Source organism: Herpailurus yagouaroundi, unplaced genomic scaffold, assembly GCF_014898765.1.
Source record: "Herpailurus yagouaroundi ecotype Mexico unplaced genomic scaffold, PumYag 161, whole genome shotgun sequence".
In the NCBI taxonomy this organism is placed as follows: domain Eukaryota; kingdom Metazoa; phylum Chordata; class Mammalia; order Carnivora; family Felidae; genus Herpailurus; species Herpailurus yagouaroundi.
The window spans coordinates 1,899,306-1,918,438 of NW_024412402.1; the positions used below are offsets into that span (position 1 = coordinate 1,899,306).

At 39.2% G+C, this 19,133-nt stretch overlaps 1 protein-coding gene and 1 pseudogene across 1 annotated transcript in view; one reads left to right on the forward strand and one right to left on the reverse strand.

Annotated features, from left to right (window-relative positions):
• DDX10 (DEAD-box helicase 10) overlaps positions 1-19,133 on the forward strand; it is a 281,324-nt gene that overhangs the window by 258,174 nt on the left and 4,017 nt on the right. The window lies entirely within an intron of this gene.
• On the reverse strand, positions 991-2,365 carry LOC121035305 (ubiquitin-60S ribosomal protein L40-like; annotated as a pseudogene).

The following is a 19,133-nucleotide window of genomic DNA, read 5'->3' on the forward strand; positions in this document are numbered from 1 at the left end:
TGTGTGTATTATATAATATGTATAATTTTTTAAATTTTATTTATTTACTTAGAGAGAGAGAGCAAGCTGGGGAGGGGCTGAGAGAGAATCCCAAGCAGGCTCCACACTGCCAGCACAGAGCCCAGTGTGGGGCTTGAACTCAGGAACCGTGAGACCATGACCTGAGCCAAAATCTAGAGTTGGTCGCTCAACCAACTGAACCACCCAGGCACCCCTGCATTTTATATTTTGATATCACATTATACATCTTTTTATTTTATGTGTCCTTAACTAATTATTGTAGTTTTTGTTACTTTTACCACTATTATCTTTTAACCTTCCTACTTGCTTTATAAATGATTGATCCACGGGCTTGTCTTTCTTTTTTTCTTTTTTAATTTTTTTTAATGTTTCTATTTATTTTTGAGACAGAGAGAGACAGAGCATGAGCAGGGGAGGGGCAGAGAGAGGGGGAGACACTGAATCTGAAGCAGGCTCCAGGCTCTGAGCTGTCAGCACAGAGCCCGACACGGGGCTCGAACTCACAGTGTCAAATAATGACCTGAGCTGAAGTCGGATGCTCAACCGACTGAGCCACCAGGCACTCCTATCCACTGTCTTTTCTATATATTCGCCTTTTCCTGTGAAATTTTTACTTTCATATATTTTCTTATTATTAATTAGTGTCCTTTCTTTTCAGCCTAGAAATTCCTTTAACGTATCTTGTAGGTCCATTTTAGTGGTGGTGAACTTTTAGTTTTTGTTTATCTAGAAAACTCTTAATCCCCCCTTTAATTCTGAATGCTGTGTTGAGTAGAGAATTTCTTAGTTGGAAATTTTTTCCTTTCAAAAGCACTTTGGATATGTCATGTCACTTCCTTACCCCATCAGAATTTCTGCCGAAAGCCTTATGGGGTTTCCCTTGTACTTAACAGGTGTTTATTCTTGATGCTTTTGAGATTTTCTCTACCTTTAACACTCTCGCACCCCTACCCCCAGTCAACGAAAGGGTGAAAGGGCAACTTTATTGAGGCGCCAGGGCCTTGGGCCTCAGGCAGGAGACTACCCTGTGGGCAAAGGAAGAGCCAGTGGAGAGGCCTTGTTTTACCTTCTTTTGGGGGTGCAGTTTGTTGGTGTGTCCACACTTCTTACGACAATTCACAGCGCAGGGCTGCAGGTAAGCATAGCATTGAAAACAAATCATCTTGTTGCAGTTGCTTTTCTGGGTTAGCTGGAAAAGGGAAGGATTAATGATGCCACCCCTCAGATGAAGCACTAAGCTCAGAGTAGATTCTTTCTGGATATTGTAGTCTGAGCAAATGTGGTTATTCTCCAGCTATTTGCTAATCAAAAGTCAGATGCTGTTGGTCAGGCAGGATACCCTCCTTGTCTTTGATTTGGGCCTTGACATTCTCAATGTTGTCACTGGGCTCATTCTCAAGGCCACTGGTCTTGCCTATCAAGGTCTGCATCTCTGTGTCCACAAGGCCACTAACCCTGAGCCACTTGGCCACTTCGTTGAAGAGAGTCTCTTACTTTTACCATTTTAACTATAATGTGTCTTGATGTGGCTCTCTTTGGATTCATCTCTTATGGAACTCTCTCAGCTTCCTTGATCTGAATTTTTGTTCCCTTCCTCAGATTAGGGAGGTTTTCAGCCATTATTTTTTCAGATAGTTTTCTGGCCCTTTCTCTCTTTTCTCCTCCTGGATCCCCTATAATGCAAATGTTATTCCACTTGATATTGTCACAAAGGTCCTTTAAGATATCTTCTCCTATAAAAATTTCTTTTTGCTACACTATTTAGGTGAATTCCATTGTTTGCTATTTCAGCTTGCTGATCTGTCCTTCTGCTTTATCCAGTCTGCTGTTGAACCCCTCTAGCGTGCATTTCAGTTTAGGTATTATTCTTCAGCTCTGTAACTTCTGCCTGATACTTTGTTATATTTTCTGTCTCCTTTGATGTTCTCACTGCATTCATCCATTCTTCTCCTGAGTTCAGTGAGCATCTTTGTGAACATTACTTTGAACTTCTTATCAGGTGGATCAGTTATCTCTGTTTTATGAAGGTCTTTTACTGAGGCTTTTTCTTGTTCTTTCATTTGGAGCATATTCCTCTATTCCTCTGTCTCCTCATTTTCCTGACTCTGTGTGTGTTTCTTTGTATTAGAAGGTAGGTAAATTACCTACCTCTCCCAGTCTGGAAGGAGTGCCCTTGTATAGAAGATGTCCCATGGGGCTCAGAAACAATATCCCTCCTGGCCACTTGCACCAGGAACCTGGGGTGGGGGATGTTTCCCCGTATGAGTTGCATGTGCCTGCCTGCAGTGGGCGGCCACAACTGTGGCACAGGAGTATGTGGGGATGTTGCCCCGCCCAGCTGCATTGTGCTGCTGTGGCGCTGGGGTGGGCAGGTAAGACCTGGTCTGGCTGTGGTATGGAGGTGGGCAGGGCACTCAGCAGTGGGCACCCTCCAGTGCCAACAGGCTGGAGGAAGAGTTTCTAGATGGTGCCCACCAACAAGTTAGAAGAAGACTTCAAAAGTGACTCCTACCCATGTCTGTATCCTTGGAGGGTCCGAACCAAGTTCCTGCTTCTGTGGCAGACTCTTCAAGATGACTAAGTTGGTGGTTGTCACATCTGGCCCAGGCACTTTTCAAACGGGTGACTTTGAACCGGGTCCCGGAGTGAGGGAGTCCGTCATCAAGCCCTTTATGAGCAGGTTCTCTGTTCCCTGCAGATTTCCTACATGTAATGCCCATTGGTTTTTAATGGCATTTTGGGGGCTCACCTCTCCTTTGCAGGATCTAGGGGTTAGGTGCCTGATGTGGCAACCTGACCCCTCACTTCTTTGGGAAGAATTTTGTATCTTTGAGATTCTTCCTGATCATGTATCACCACACCTGGGCTTAGTTACTGTTTTGTTTTATATTGTTGTGGCAAGACTGTCTCTTTCTCTACTTGTTTCATTGCTACTCTTTTATCCTTTGTTGTGGAGGCTCTCTGTTCATCTGGTTATCAGGTCTTTTTTAGAGGGTATTATTTCATATGTACTTGAAAATTCGTTGTGACAATGGGAAGAGGTAAGTGTGGAATCTTCCTTTGCCACCATATCGAACCCTTCACTCCTGTAAGTAGTTCTTCAATGGACGGCTTTGTTGAAGATTGGATTTTCTCTCTCTTGAAATCATTTGAAAGACTAGTGAAGAGTAAGACTAAACTGTAAATCTTTTCCAAATACCTGGAACACTGGGGACATGTTTGGGTAGGGGTTGATCTTCAATATTGAAAACTAAGGAGTGAAAAGTAGTTTGAGGAGAAAAGCTGACTGTGCTTCTGGGAAGCACAAAATGTTCTACATACACGTTGGCAGTGAGAGGAATACATAATACAAACCCAACTGATATGGGTGTTTAATTTTTTTTTTTTTTAATCTGAGAGAAGAGAAATAATTATGTACGTTATGTCTTCTAAATTACTGCAGAACAGAGATTCTTAATCTGGACTCTATAGATGAGCTTTAGAGGATTCTTGAACGTCTTGAAATTATATGCAAAATTATGGTGTGGATGCATGCCACGTAGACACTCTTGTGCACTTATTTGGAAAAGGGGGCCATTTATTTTCGTTGAATTCTCAGGGGATTTATGAACCAGAAAAATAGAGATGAGGGGCCAGAACTTTTTGCCAATCCCAAATGACATGTGTGCGTTTTTCAGAAGGAAACATGCAAATGGATTGTTAGTGTGATTGCAGTCTCTGCCTTCTCTTTCCTTTTCACCACCCCCAGCCTTTTCTTGTTATTAGAATTTTGATCTAAGAGGACATCCTTTGCTCTTTTACTTGTGTTTGTTCAGTGAATGCTGAATGCCGAGCCAATCAGTCTTTTCTTGGACAATTTTCTTTTCCTACAAATCTGTTTTTAGTGCTGAGCAGCTAGGAAAGAAACATTAAGGACGTGATGCATTTTAGTTCCATTTCTATATGCGGAAGACTTCACTATCACAAGGAAGCTGGACAAATTTTTTGGAATGTACTGCAGTAATTAATCTTCATTAGGACTGTTGCCATGGCCCTGTGAATTAAAATTTATGATAAGGGGGAAAGTCTCCGGGACAATATGTTTGAATGCCAGAGTGCATTCATATACTCATATACTTAGGGAGAGGTACAAAGATTTCTGAGATTTTTTTGATGGTCCCAAGCTTATTTATTATTAGCTTAACATACTTTAGGGCAGAGTCCAGGTTACATTAATTGATATGAATGCAGAAGGAGAGCTTTATACAAAAGGGACACAAAGTGGACACTCGGGCGCTGACTCTTGGCTTTCCACCATAATTCAGCAGCATGTTGTAAAAAGAAACTCCAGGGTTTCTGTGGAAGTGAACATTCACTGCTCCCCATCTCAGTCCTCAGCTTCCTCATAGTTATATTAGTTAGCAGTTTCACCTGATTTCTTTCCTTTGCATTCCAGAAAAAGAGTAAAGCAAGAATTTGAAAAGATGCACAGACTCTATAGCAAAGGGAATGTGCTTTCTTCAGTCTACACCTCGTCCTGGTTTTTGTTAGATGTCTGAATAGGCTTGTGCGGTGATGGTGATCCTCTGTTTTATGATGTAACAGACCCCTAATTGTACATGAATAAATGCAGCTGCTACAGAAGTTAAGCGCTCTGACATGAGCAAGCCATCATGGTGCTTTCCGGCTGCAGGCTCTTTTCTAGTGTCAGGCTTACAGAAGCCCTAGTGATTCTGGCTGCCATTTTATCACTTAATAATTGGAACTGCTTGCCCCAGTGTCTTTGGAAGTTTAGTGCTCACTCTACTACACTGTGTTTCTGCAAAGCCTGCATACTCCAGGGAAGAAGTTGACAGGATTTCCCAGTAGATCTTTTTCTTCTCTGGTGCCTTGGCCACAGCCATAACAGACAGCGCTTGGAACATTCTTGAGGCTTGGAGTAGTGGTTCTGACTGCAGCATTCTGTGCAGCCCAGGGAGTATGGTTTCCAGGTTACAGAGGACGTTCTGATCTCTTTTTATTGGAGGTAATTCACACATCATTTATTTAAAGTATGCTGTTTAACAACGAGCGGTCTTCTTGTTCGCGGCAAATACTACTGATTATGTTCTGTCTTTTTTTAAATTTATTTTTCTTTTTTTGGTAATGTATTATTTGTTCTGTCCCTTTCCACTTGTGTAAGTCTGGCTAAAGCGACATAAGGGGCAGAGAGAGAATTAAACAAAAAAAAATCAAGTGGTGTAAGACCTAGTACTTTCCTTTACATGAAAAAGTAGTATATCAGTGAATTAGTCTCTCTCCTTTTGCCTTTCTGTTTTAATCCGTAGGAATTTAAACTGGGTCTGCTCCTGGAAGGATGGTCTCAGAGGCATCTGTATCTCAAAAATAGTTGCTCTAGCAGGTGTAAAATAGGAATTACCTGAACTTCTGTGGATCAAGAGACTGAATGCCTTATTCACATACACCACTTGCCTTTAATTTGGGAACCTTGATCTTTGTGCCATATTATCATGAACTTTGCAACATGGAAGAAGTAGTTTTGTCAAATTAAGTTTATATGAGAACAGCAGGCTAATTGGCCCTGTGGGAAAACTGGTTTTTGGAATCCGATCTGAGTTTGAATCTTACATCCTTTTTAAAATTTTGAACAATGGACAAGGTACTTAATCTCTGTGACCCTCAGTTTTCTTCACTGGTCAAATGAATATAATTCTTACCTTGCATGGTTATTGTGAAAATCTATTGACAGTAAAAAGAAAGAGTATGATACATCATAGGGCCATTAATATATGATATTCCTTTTAATTATTAAAAGCAGAACTGTGATAGGAATTTTTAAATGCGTATGTTTTTACAAGAATAAAATTTAATGTCCTCTGGGATACCTGCTTTCCATTTTCTTCGTCATGAAAATCATTCATTACGATGTGGCAGGCCTTTGTTTAAAACAGTCTGCAAGAGCAACGTGGATGGAAATGGAGGGTATTATGCTAAGTGAAATAAGTCAGGCAGAAAAAGACAGATACCACATGTTTTCACTCATATGTGGGTCCTGAGAAACTTAACAGAAGACCATGGGGGAGGAGAAGGGGGAAAGAAAAGTTACAGAGAGGGAGGGCAGCAAACCATAAGAGACTCTTAAAAACTGAAAACAAACTGAGGGTTGATGGGGGGTGAGGGAGAGGAGAAAGCGGATGATGGGCATTGAGGAAGGCACCTGTAGGGATGAGCACTGGGTGTTGTATAGAAACCAGTTTGAATAAATCATATTTAATGTAAAAAAAAAAAAACAATAGTCTGCAAAAATATCCCATAGACTTGACTGACATAATAAATGATACGGTGACGAAAATGTCAGTGTCATCTATTCTGTTGATCATATGGATAGAGAGTCCGTATTGCCGTATGGGAGTGTGGGAAGTGCCCTGACTCTGTGCCTGGTGCAGAGCTGTAAAGAGGACAGACTTGATCCCAGTCTTCACAGAGCTTCGCCTCTGGGGGAGGTTGGGGGCGGGGTGACAGAGTTAAAGAAGTAAACAAAAAGACGAAAAGAGTGGTTGCTTAGGACCCTGAAAGCCATGAGTGAGGATAAGCACAGAGGATCTGGAAGCGCTGACTTTGTATGAGATGGTTGGGAAAAACCTCTGTGAGGGGAAACCTGAAAAATTATTGGAAACCTTTAAGTAAAGAAGGAGTAATCATTCCGACATTCTAACCCTTCATTGCTGGGACAGTTAACAGAATTTAAATATTTTCTCTAACAGCCCAGTCGTGGCTCTACCCTCACACGTACTCCTGCCAGAGGAGATTCCTGGGCTCCTTCTCATCCCGTGTCTTCCAGCCACGTGTGTGTCGTGACCGAGATGCTAGTTGGTTTCAGGCGAGTGATGAAGATAAGAAACAGCTGCTATTGTAGCCCAGAGCGTCGCAGCTCCCTGGAAAGGTATATGGCAGCATGACGTCTATGAGAACAGGAGAGTGGATGTGAGATGGTCCGAGTATTCCGACTGAACACTGGCCAGTCATTCAGGTTATGCGTTACAGCAGCGTGCTGTTCTTTGGGGATGAGAGGAGAAAACTAATACTTGAAGTTACGTTGATGGTGTAGCAACTCTTTTGCACTATGCAAATCTTTTTATGAGTAGGCTTTATTTTTGTAGCAATTTTACTTTTTACAGTAAAAATTTAATGAAAAGTAGTTTCCATATGTCCCCTCTCCCCCCGCAGCCTTTTCTGTTACCTTTTATTAGTGTTTGTGACCATCCACGAATTTGTGCTGACACATCATTGTCATCCAAAGTTTATAGTTTACATTAGGATTCATTCTTTGTGTTGTACCTTCTATGGGTTTGCCTCCCTCTCTGTTTTTATCTCATTTTTCCTTCCCTTCTCCTATTTTTATCTGTTGTTTTTCAAACTCCACATGAGTGAAATCATATATTTGTCTTTCTCTGACTTATTTCGCTTAGCATAATACACTCTAGTTCCATCCACGTTGTTGCAAATGGCAAGATTTCATTTTCATGAATATTCCATATTGTGTGTGTGCGTGCGTGTGTGTATACACCACATCTTTATCCATTCATCAGTTGATGGACATTTGGGCGCTTTCCATACTTTGACTATTGTCAATAGTCTGTTGAGTCTGTTGAGTCAATAGTTCTGTTGAGTCTAGAACAGTGGCTTGCAACATTTTCATCATCACAGAGAACTTTGCTTTCAATGTTAATGGCTCCTATGTTGTGAAAGATTTTTGTCTTTTAAGAATGTTAATAAAAAGTTAATGTTTCACAATTTTTTTTTGACAATTTCCAGTTCAGTCAAGTGTTTGCAAATCTCAGTTATTAAAATTGGAGCTAGAACTTGGTCTCGGGCATGTAGTTGTGGGTATTTTGAAATGCTGAAAGTGACTCGTCCCCCATCTGTCCTGACAAGAGAAATCTCCCCTTTCCCCATACCTCGGTGGATCCAGGGGCCCACGTTGAAGCGTATATGGCACACTTACCCTCATGCTTCTGAGCTTTGTGGAATTACAGAGAATAATTGTAATTATTCTTTGCCCAGAACTACTTTTCCCTTCAAATATAACTTTCTTTTTTATTGCATAGAGTAATACAAGCTTGTTACAGAAAAATGAGAGGATACATATACCAGAAAAAAAAATAATCTAAAAAAATCTTCCGGCTCTTTTTCTCTGCAAACATGCATACAAGCCTTTGTTAAAGATGGACTCTTGTTCTGTATTGGTTTTGTAACTGTTTTCAGTGTCAATAAAGAAATTCCTGCAACATTGTTTTTAATTGCTGCATAGTGTTTTCATTTTTAATTTTATAACTTATTTCACAAATGAGTCCCTTATGATTGGATGTTTGGGTTTTCAACTTTCTGAGATTACATATAGTTTTGCCTTCAGTGTTCTGTAACTAAATCTTTATACACATCCTTAATTATTTCTTTGGGATAAATTCTCAGAAGAGAAATTGCTGGGTAGGCATACTTGAAAGACTTTTGAAAGGTGCCACCAGATTGCCCTCCAGAAAGCTTAGTAGTAATCTGTATTCCCACCCAGGAGTTTTTACATTCTAATTAGGAGTTATGATGCATACAGGTGAAAAAAAAATCATTTTAGTGTTAGAAAGTAGTAATGCTAAGTGCAAAATTACTAATCAACAATTAGAGTTGTAGGCATTCAGAGGAAAGAGATCATTTTTAATAAGGGAGTTTGGGTACCTTTCATGGAAGATGAGAAATTGAAGATGGTTTTTTTGTTTTGTTTTGTTTTTTATGTTTGTTTTATTTTTGAGAGAGAGAGAGCACAAGCAGGGGCAGGACAGAGAGAGAGGGAGGCACAGACTCCGAAGCAGGCTCCAGGCTCTGAGCTGTCAGTACAGAGCCCAATGTGCGGTTCGAACCCCCAAACTGTGAGATCATGACCTGAATCAAAGTCGGCACTCAATCGACTGAGCCATCCGGGAGCCCCTAGAAGTTGAAGATGGTTCTTGAAGCAAGGGAGGGATGAACAGGAGGGAGGTACCCCATTGACAAGAAGGGCACAGGCGGGACATACAAGAGGGCTCTCTGATCTAAACAAGGGCTACATTTGAAGAGTCCAGGAAGAGGGGCCAGGAGGAAGGTTGACCTCATCAGGTTAACTCCAGGTGTTCCTCCCTCTTTTGTTTTTCATGAATGTACTTAATACAGGCTATACTCATTCTGGGTGACTAGGCAGCTACAAGTACCTGAAAAAGTTAAAATGTGGAAACCAGGAAATCAAACCTACTGTAAAATGTGTTCAGTTTCTGGGAGAATTGAGTTTTGGGTTTAGAAAACTTAGAAAATAAGAAAGTTATATTCCATTTAAAACTCAGTAATGTATTTACTAACATGTTAAAGTTGAGTTCACATTTCAGTGTTAAATCCTTTTTTCTTATTGTCAGTGAATAAATTGGTTTGCGTGTTTACATTGGGTATTGTGATGTGCTTCCATGTAATTTTCACTTAAATTTCAAAGCCATTGAAGTAACATTTCCCTGTTATTGTTGGTTCAGATTACATATTACAACATGATATTTTTCTTTGTGTTTTGTTGTATGATTAGTTCTTTAAATGACACATCAGACATTACTAATTAAGCCTCTCTATTAATTGGATTATTGAAAGATAAATAGTTCTGAATTATTTTGCTTTGGTGGTTTTGTGTTGAGAACTATAGTGGGGCTTTTAGTGCCCTGAGCCATACTTTTGCTTTTTAAGCTGTGTTATATCAGCCAATATATTGTACTGTTACAATGTTGAGCAGTGAGATGGCCCTTTTTGACACTGAGTTCATAGACTTGAAGTATGTGGAGATAGTTTGACACTTTATGTCCCATAGAAATACTGAAATAAAAATAAAATGCAGAGCTCAGGCCCAGACTCTTGGCCTTGTTTTGTAGGCCACCACCTAGTTGTCAGTTCATACTGTGAGCTTCCTTACCTCCTTCAGTCCAGTGGAGTAAACTTACTCCGAGAAGAAGATTCACAGGTGTTACTGCTGTCTCTCACCTGTATTGTGGTTCTTCCTTCCAGCAGAACTGTTTTCATAATGTCCCACCATGTGATTGGTAAACTGTATCAATGATGTGCTACCACAGGTCAGCTAACAGAACTCTTGGTTGGGAGGCACAAGAGCCCCATCCAGCAATTGCAGATAATAGTTAAAGAACCAAGAAACTAGAACTAACTCACTGTTACATGCAGTATTAGGCTGTCGACCAATCCTAAGGACATCCGAGGTCTTAATTAGATTCAATAACTCCCCGGGGAACATTAACTCTACAAGGTCAGAACCCTTCCACTTGATTTATCAGGATGTAAATAAAATAGAGGTTTCTAGTGCCACGCAATTTCCCCCAGCTTTATTGAGATATAGTTGACATAGAACATTATGTAAGTGTAAGGTATACAGCATGTTATCTGATATATATGTTGTGAAATGATTTTCACCCTAGTATTAGCAAACCCTCTATAGCATTACATAGGGGTGTGTGTGTGTGTGTGTGTGTGTGTGTGTGTGTGTGTGTGAGAGAGAGAGAGAGAGAGAGAGAGAGATGATAACATTAACCATTTACTATCTTAGCAACTTTCAAGTATCTGATAAAATATTGCTAACTATAATCACCATGTTGTACATTAGATCCCCAGAACTTACCTTAAAACTGGAACTTTGTACCTTTGACCAGCATCTCCCCATTTCCTCTACCCCTCAGCCTCTGGTAACTACCATTCTAGTGTCTGGTTTCTGTGTTCACCTTTTTTTAGATTCCACGTAGAAGTGGTATCATACAGATTTCATCTTTCTCTGTCTTACTTTTATTTCACTTAACCTGATGCCCTCAAGGTCCATCCATTTTATTGCAGATGGCAGGATATCCTTTTTTCTCATGGTTGAATAATATCCCATTGTGTATATATAATATGCTATATCATCTATCCATGACACTTAGGTTGTGTCCATTTCCTGCCAGTTGTGAATAATGTTGAAATGAACACGAGGATGTAGAGAACTCTTGAAGATCCTGTTTTCATTTCCTTTGGGTAATATACCCAGAACAGGGATTTGTGGATCATTTGGTAGTTGTTTTTAGGAACCTCCATGCTGGTTTCCATAGAGGCTGTACTGATTGCATTCCCACCAACAGTGCACAAAGATTCCCTTTCCACGCTCTCACCAACACCTTGCTATCTCTTGTCTTTTTGATGATAGCCATTTTACCAGGTATGAGGTCATATCTCATTGTGGCTTTGATATACATTTCCCTCTTAATTAGTGATAATTGAGTACCTGTTCTTGTACTCGTTGATCATGTGTATGTGTTCCTCTGCCTGTTTTTTAATCAGACTATTTGAAGGGATTTTTTTTTTTTTTTTTTTGCTATTGAGTTATAGGACTTCCTTATATATTTTGGATATTAAACTTTTATCATAAATATGGCCTGTAATATTTTCTCCATTTTGTAGGTTGCCTTTTCATTTTTGTTTTGCTACGCAGAAGCTTTCTACTGTGATGTAGTCTTACTGACTTTTGCTTTTGTTTATTGTGTTTCTGGCATCATATCCAGAAAACTGTTGCCTAGACCAGTGTCATAGCGATTTAGCCCTGTGTTTTCTTCCTGGAGTTTTATGGTTTGGAGTCTTCTTTTTAAGTCTTTAATTCATTTTGTGGTTATCCGGTTTTCATGCCACCTTTTATGAAAGAGACCATCCTTTCTCCATTGAGTATTTTCTGCTCCCTTGTCAAGTATGAATTGACCATATGTGCAAGGGTTTATTTGTTCTCTGTTGTGTTGGTCTGTGTGACTGTTTCTGTGTCAGTACCATACTACTGGTTTGATTACTTTAGCTTTGTAGTATAGTTTGAAATCAGGGTTGTGATACCTCTGGATTTGTTCTTTCTTAGAATTGCCTTGGCTTGTTGGAATCTTTAGTGAGTTTATGAATTTAGGATTATTTTTTCTATTTCTGTGAAAAATGCCATTGGAGGGGCGCCTGGGTAGCGCAGTCGGTTAAGCGTCCGACTTCAGCCAGGTCACGATCTCGCGGTCCGTGAGTTCGAGCCCCGCATCAGGCTCTGGGCTGATGGCTCGGAGCCTGGAGCCTGCTTCCGATTCTGTGTCTCCCTCTCTCTCTGCCCCTCCCCCGTTCATGCTCTGTCTCTCTCTGTCCCAAAAATAAATAAAAACATTGAAAAAAAAATTAAAAAAAAAAGAAAAAAAGAAAAATGCCATTGGAATTTTTATAGAGATTTCATTGAATCTATAGATAGTTTGGGGTAGTATGGGCATTTTAATGTATTAATTTTTCTGATCCATGAATATGGGATATCTTTCCATTTATTTGTCTTTTTCACATTTCTTTCATCAAAATCTTACAGTTCAGAGTGTATTGATAATTCACTTCCTTGATTAAAGTTATTCCCAAGTATAATTTTGATGTTGTTATGTTTGTAGGGGGTAATTTTTTTAAATTTCTTTTTCAGATAACTTGCTTTTAATGTAAAGGAATGTTACTGAATTTTGTATGTTGATTTTTGTATCTTGCGACTTTACCTAATTTATTTATTAATTCTAACAGTCTTTTGTGAAGTCTTTAAGATTTTCTATATGTAAGATCATATCTACAAACAATTACCATCTTAATTCCTTTCTGATTTGAATGCCTTTTTTTCCCCTTGTGTGATGCTTTCATTAGGACTTCTAGTACTATGTTGAATAGAAACAACGAGAATGGGCATCCTTGAATTGTTCCTGATCTTAGAGAAAAAGTTTTCAACCTTTACTGAGTATAATGTTACCTATGACTTGTCATATATGGTTTTTATTATGTTGAGGGATATTCGTTCTCTACCCAATCTGTTGAGTTTTTGTCAAGAAAAGGTTGCTGTATTTTGTCAAATACTTTTCCTACATCTATTGAGATGATCATATGATTTTTATTTTTCATTTTATTAATTTGGTATATCACATTTATTGATTTGGGTATGTTGAACCATATTGCATCCCAGGGATGAATCCCAACTGAATCATCGTGTGGGATCCTTTTACTATGCTGTTGAATTAAGTTTGCTAATATCTTGCTAATAATTTTTGCATCTGCATTCATCAGGAATATTGACCTGCAGTTTTCTTTTCTTGTTACTATTTTTATCTGGCGTTTGCATTACATTAGTGCCATCCTTTAAAAAAATTTTTTTTTTCAACGTTTATTTATTTTTGGGGGACAGAGAGAAACAGAGCATGAACGGAGGAGGGGCAGAGAGAGAGGGAGACACAGAATCGGAAACAGGCTCCAGGCTCTGAGCCATCAGCCCAGAGCCCGACACGGGGCTCGAACTCACGGACCGCGAGATCGTGACCTGGCTGAAGTCGGACGCTTAACCGACTGCGCCACCCAGGCGCCCCTACATTAGTGCCATCCTTGTGAAACATGTTTGGAATATTCTCTTTGGTGTTTTAGAAGAGTTTGAGAAGGATTGGCGTTAATTCCTTTTTAAATGTTTGGTAAAATTCACTAGGGAAACCTTCTGGTTGTGGACTTGACTTTGTTGGCAGAATTTTGATTACCGATTCAATCTCCTTATTCCCTACTGGTCTATTCAAACTTGCTATTTTTTCATGACTCAGTGTTGTTAGGTTGATGTTTCTAGTTCATTCATTCATTTCTTCTAGGTTATCCAAATGGTTGGTGTATAATTAATCTGCAGGGGTCTCATGACCTTTTATATTTTTGTGGTATTGGTTGTTAAGTCTCCTTTCTAGTTTCTGATTTTTAATCTTTCTTTTTTCTTGAGTTAGACTAGCCATATGTTGGTCAGTTTTGCTTACCTTTTAAAAAAATTACTGTTTTTTTAAATCCTTTTTTTATTTTGTTTTTCTGGTCTCTTATTTATTTTTTTCCTGATCTTTGTATTTCATTACTTCTGCTAACTTTGGACTTCATTTGTTCATTTTTTAGTTCGCTGGAGGTGAAAAGTTAGGTTGTTTGAGATCTTTCTCGTTTCTTAAGGTCAGCTTTTAACACTGTAAACTTCCCACTTTGGGAAGATGCTTTTGCTACATCTCACAAGTTTTGGTATCTTGTGTTTCCATTTTTAGAGATTAAAAAAATGTTTTTTAAAATTTCTTCCTTCACCCAGTGGTTGTGCGGGTCATGTTGTTTAATTTTACATGTTTGTGAATTTTTCAGTTTTCCTCTTATAACTGATTTGTAGTTTCATACCATTGTGGTGTTAAAGATACTTGATAAGATTTTGGTCTTCTTAAAATTTGCTGAGAGTTGTTTTGTGACCTGTCACATGATCTGTCCTGCAGATTGTTACATATGTGCTTGAGAAGAACATGTATTCTGTTGCTTCTATATGGAATGTTCTCTCTATATATGTCAGGTCCATTTGTCTGAAGTATAGTTCATTTTCCACATTTCCTTATTGAAATGGCTGGATAATCTAGCCATTGTTGAAAGTGGATTACTGAAGTTCTCTTTTCTTGTTGTATTACTGTTTATTTCTGCCTTCAGATTTGTTAGTATTTGCTAAATATATTGTATTGCTCCGATGTTGGGTGTATATATATTTATGATTGTTATATTCTCTTAATGAATTGACTTCTTTATCATCATGTTATGATCTTTTTCATCTTTTGCTAATTGTTTTTGGCTTATGGCATATTTTGTCTCATAGAAGTATAGCCATCCCTGCTCTCTTTTGGTTTCTACTTGGATGGAATATCTTTTTCCAGCCTTTCATGTTGAGACTTTATGTCCTTAAAAGTGAAATGAGTTTCTTGTAGATAGTATATAGTTGGGTCTTATGCATCCAGCCACTCTATGCCTTTTGATTGGAGAATTTAATTCATTTTAATTTAGGATAATTATTGAAAGGTAAGGACTTACCAATGTTATCTCTTTTCTGTTTTGTCATTCCCTTGATTTTTTTTCTTCCTCTCTTGCTGTCTTCCTTTTTGAATTGATTTCCTATAGAGATGTGCTCTGATTCCTGTCTCTTTATCTTTTGTGAATCTACTTTAAGTTTTTACTTTGTGGTTACCATGAAGCTTACATAAAACATCTTATAGATATAATAGTCTGTTTTATGCTAATAATGGCTTATTTCAATTGCGTACAAAAATTCTATCCTTTTACTTTGTTCTTAGGGTTTTGGTGTCACAATTTACCTATTTTTATATTGTGTGTTCATTAACCAATATTATAGCTGTTGTTATTTTTTTATGTTTATTTTTGAGAGAGAGACAGACACAGTGTGAGTGGGAGAGGGGCAGAGAGAGAGGGAGACACAGAATCCCAAGCAGGCTCCAGGCTCTGAGCTGTCAGCAGAGAGCCCGATGCAGGGCTCAAACTCACGAACCGTGAGATGATGACCTGAGCTGAAGTTGGACGCTTAGCCAACAACCACCCAGGCACCCCCTGTAGCTTATTGTTATTTTTAATATTCTTGCCCGTTAACCTTTAACCTTCCGTAACCTGGAGTTATGTGGTGAACACACCACCATATTACAGCCCTAGCATATTTTGAATTTAACTATATACTTGAATTTTCCAGTTTATTGGATAGTTTCCTATGTTTTCTTGTACTTTGAATCCTTTCATGTCAACTTGGATTCTTTCATTTCAACTTGGATTCTTTCAGCTTTTGTTTGTCCAGGATAGTCGTTATCTCTCCTTCATTTCTGAAAGACAGCTTTGTTGGATACAGTATTCTTGGTTGGAGGTTTTTTCTTTTCATATCCTCCTATTCTCTCTAAACCTGTAAAGTTTCTGCTGAGTAATCTGCTGGTAGCCTTATTGGAATTCCCTTGTCAGTTGCAAGTTTCTTTTCTCTTGCTGTGTTTAAAATTCTGTCTTTGTCTTTGATTTTTGACAGTTTTATTATGTGTCTTGAAGGAGATTTCTTTGAATTGAATTTGTTTGGGGACCTATAACCTTCATCCACTTGGATATCCATGTCTCTCCCCCAGATGTGGGAAGTTCTCAGCTATGATTTCTTTAAATAGGCTATCTGCTCCTTTCTTCCTCTTGTCTCCTTCCAGGATTCCAGTGATTTACAGAGTGTCGTGGGTTTTTTTTGTTTTTTTGTTTTTTGAATGTATGTCATAGGTAATGTAGGCTTTTTTCACTCTCTTTCATTCTTTTCCTTTGTTCTTCTCTGACTAATTTCAAAGTTTCTGTCTTCTAACTTGCAGATTCTTTCTTCTGCTTGATTCCTTCTAACTTTGATCCTCCCTTCTAAAGTTTTATTTTATTCATTGTATTCTTCAGCTGCAGAGTTTCTGGGGCTTTTTGGTAAATGACTTATATCTTTTTCTTAAACTTCCCATTTTGTTCATACATTGTTTTCCTGGTTTAGTTGACTTTTCTTTTTCTTTTTCTTTTTTTTTTTTTTTTGGTACCTTGTTGAACTTCCTTAAAATAGCTATTTTATTTCTTTATCCAGTAAATTGTAGATCTTCATGTCTTTGGGATCAGCTACTGGAAAATTCTGTGACCTTTCGGTGGTGTCATGTTTCCTAGATCAGTCAGTTCCTTGCTGTCTTCACATTTGTGGTAGCAGTCACCTCCCTTAGTCTTTACTAACTGCCTTCAAGAGAGAAATGTCTTCTGTCATCCCTGGGTCAGACAGGGATTTTGAGGTTTTCTCACCTGCTCCACACTTCTTGGCTCCCTCATGTGCAGAATTTTTTAACTTGTATGTCTTCTCTTGATCCTGCAACACATCAGGCCAAATGCTTCCAGCCTCCCTTTTGCTTTTCCAAGAATGGCACTAATGCTGAGGTGGTCTTTCCCTGACCTGCAGATTTGGGTGATGCTCAGCAGATACCTACCAGAGCTTACTCCCACCACCGTCATCAGGAGAATGCACAGGGAGCCCGACGCAGGTGTAGGGGGGTATAGGTAAGGCACACAAGTGTTAGGGAGTGCCCATGGGCCACTTGGAGGGATCTGTGTGCAGGGCATCTCCACTGGTTCATGGGCAGGGTTCTTGATGGAATCCATGACACAGGAAGATTCACATTCCTTATTCTGAGAGTCCTGTCTGCCACTCTCCCAGCTTTTTCCTGCCTCCTGCCCCTAGCCATGCAGCTCATGATTTAGTATTCTGGATAGAGTGAGGGAGACATGGGCCTTTTTGGGCAGCATTCCGCACAGTGGGGAAAGCTGGGCACTCGCTCACCTGCTCTCTTGGCACCATGGGAAAAATTGTGGACAAGATCTCTCAGCCCTCGGTTGTGCCATCTAGGGGGAGGGGTGATAGGAGTGAAATCATACTATTCCTCCTCCCCTCCCCAGCGTGCTGAAATTTCCCCCCTGGAAACCTGGATTTCCACAAGTGTTCCTGTCCATGGGTGTTTGTTTAAGATGGTGTTCTCCCACTGCCGAGAGGGGCTGGAGCCAGTTCACAACTTGGGATGTAGTCTGTATACCTATTACCCAAAGCAGGGTTGGGTGAGACTCCTCTCAGGTCTCTTGGTGTCTAGTGCTGGATCCCACAGCTCCCACAAAAACACTTCTGTCCGTGGAAGGATGCCACATGTTGTTGGGAGGGGACACGAACCGGGGATGTCTTCTTCAGCCATGTTGCTGACCTCACCCTCTAGTACTGCACCATTTGGAAGGGGCCTTTTCTGAAGAGACCACATTGTGACCATATTTTGCTTCCTTGCTTACCGTATTATTTTCTAGACTCAGTACATTTTCCCCCCTTTAGGTGACTTACCTATTGAATATCCATATTGTTGTTTAATAATTAATTTGTTATACAAATTGCTACTTATTTGCTATGGCAAGTAGGATAAAATACCTTTCTAGAATTTGAACTGGTCCACAAAGCAGCAAAGCTGCTAATTATGAAAATATTTGTGTTACATAAATTTCCCATCTTCCTTTTATTATCTGAACCAGCTATTTCCTGCAGGGAATATAATGTTCAAGAGCACATTAACAAAGGATGCATTAGTAAAGCCTACTAATTAGGCTGTTTCTGATGAGCTGCTCTGAGGTGCTCTTGAAATACAGGCAGGGCAGAAATCAGTATTACCTTGTACCAAATAAATCCTGGTACTCTAGCCCAGTGGAGCTTAAACAGGATGGGCAATACACAATCAGATTAAGACTCAATATATTTTCTTTTTTAAGGCCCTTTCCACTAAGAATTAACTATCTTTGCTAACTGAATTTCCCATTATGGGGAATTCTTTTCACGTTTATCTCTTCAAGTACCCTTTGAAAATGTAGTTGTTTGAGGCTTGAAGTAATCTCATAGTGCTGTCTCATTTGTCTTTCCTCCGATGGTGGGAGAGAATGGCTGCTGAGTCAGAGCATTGAGCGTTTCTGGGAGGTGAAATGGGAAATTATTTACGGCTTTGCTTCAAGCTGGGCATAAGTAGATATGCTGATTAGGCAAATTCACTCATAGCCAGGCATGCTTCTTAAGAAGTAATATTCTCCATTGAAATTTGAGCACTTTGTTCTTTTTTGGAATACATCATATGCTTGGAATATGATATTTCCTTGGATTTTTTTTCTGCTTTTCTATTATATAACATCAGTGTAAGAATTTATTTGAAAGGAAGTAGTTTATAAGCAGAAAGGAAATTAACATGTATTGAGTATTACTATGTTCTTGACTTTATATAATTTTAAGTAATTCTTACAGCAATTCTGCTAAGTAAATTATATAATCTTCACCTTTACAGATTGAGACTAATGCTTAGAAATGTTAGTTGATTGGCTAAGGTTTGACTGTGTTAGTGCCAAATCAGTGTTCTTTCCACAGATAATTCTTTTCTTTCAAATGCTAACTGAAGCTAGTCAGCTTATTGCTTTCAGTAACCTGGCTTTGGAGCTAAATTTAGAGTCCTTGGGTTCGAATCCTATGTTTATAATCTGTGTACAGTCATTTAATCGTAGAATGAAGCTAATGCTCCCCAACCAAGGATTTTCCTGAAGATAAATGATGTAGTCTGTATAAAGCATGTAGCACAGTGCCAGACCGTTAGCAAGCCTTTGACGAAGGGTTGCTACTATGAAGGCTATTAGATGGGCTTTTAGTTTTGCTTTAATCCTGCATCCAGTAATTGGGT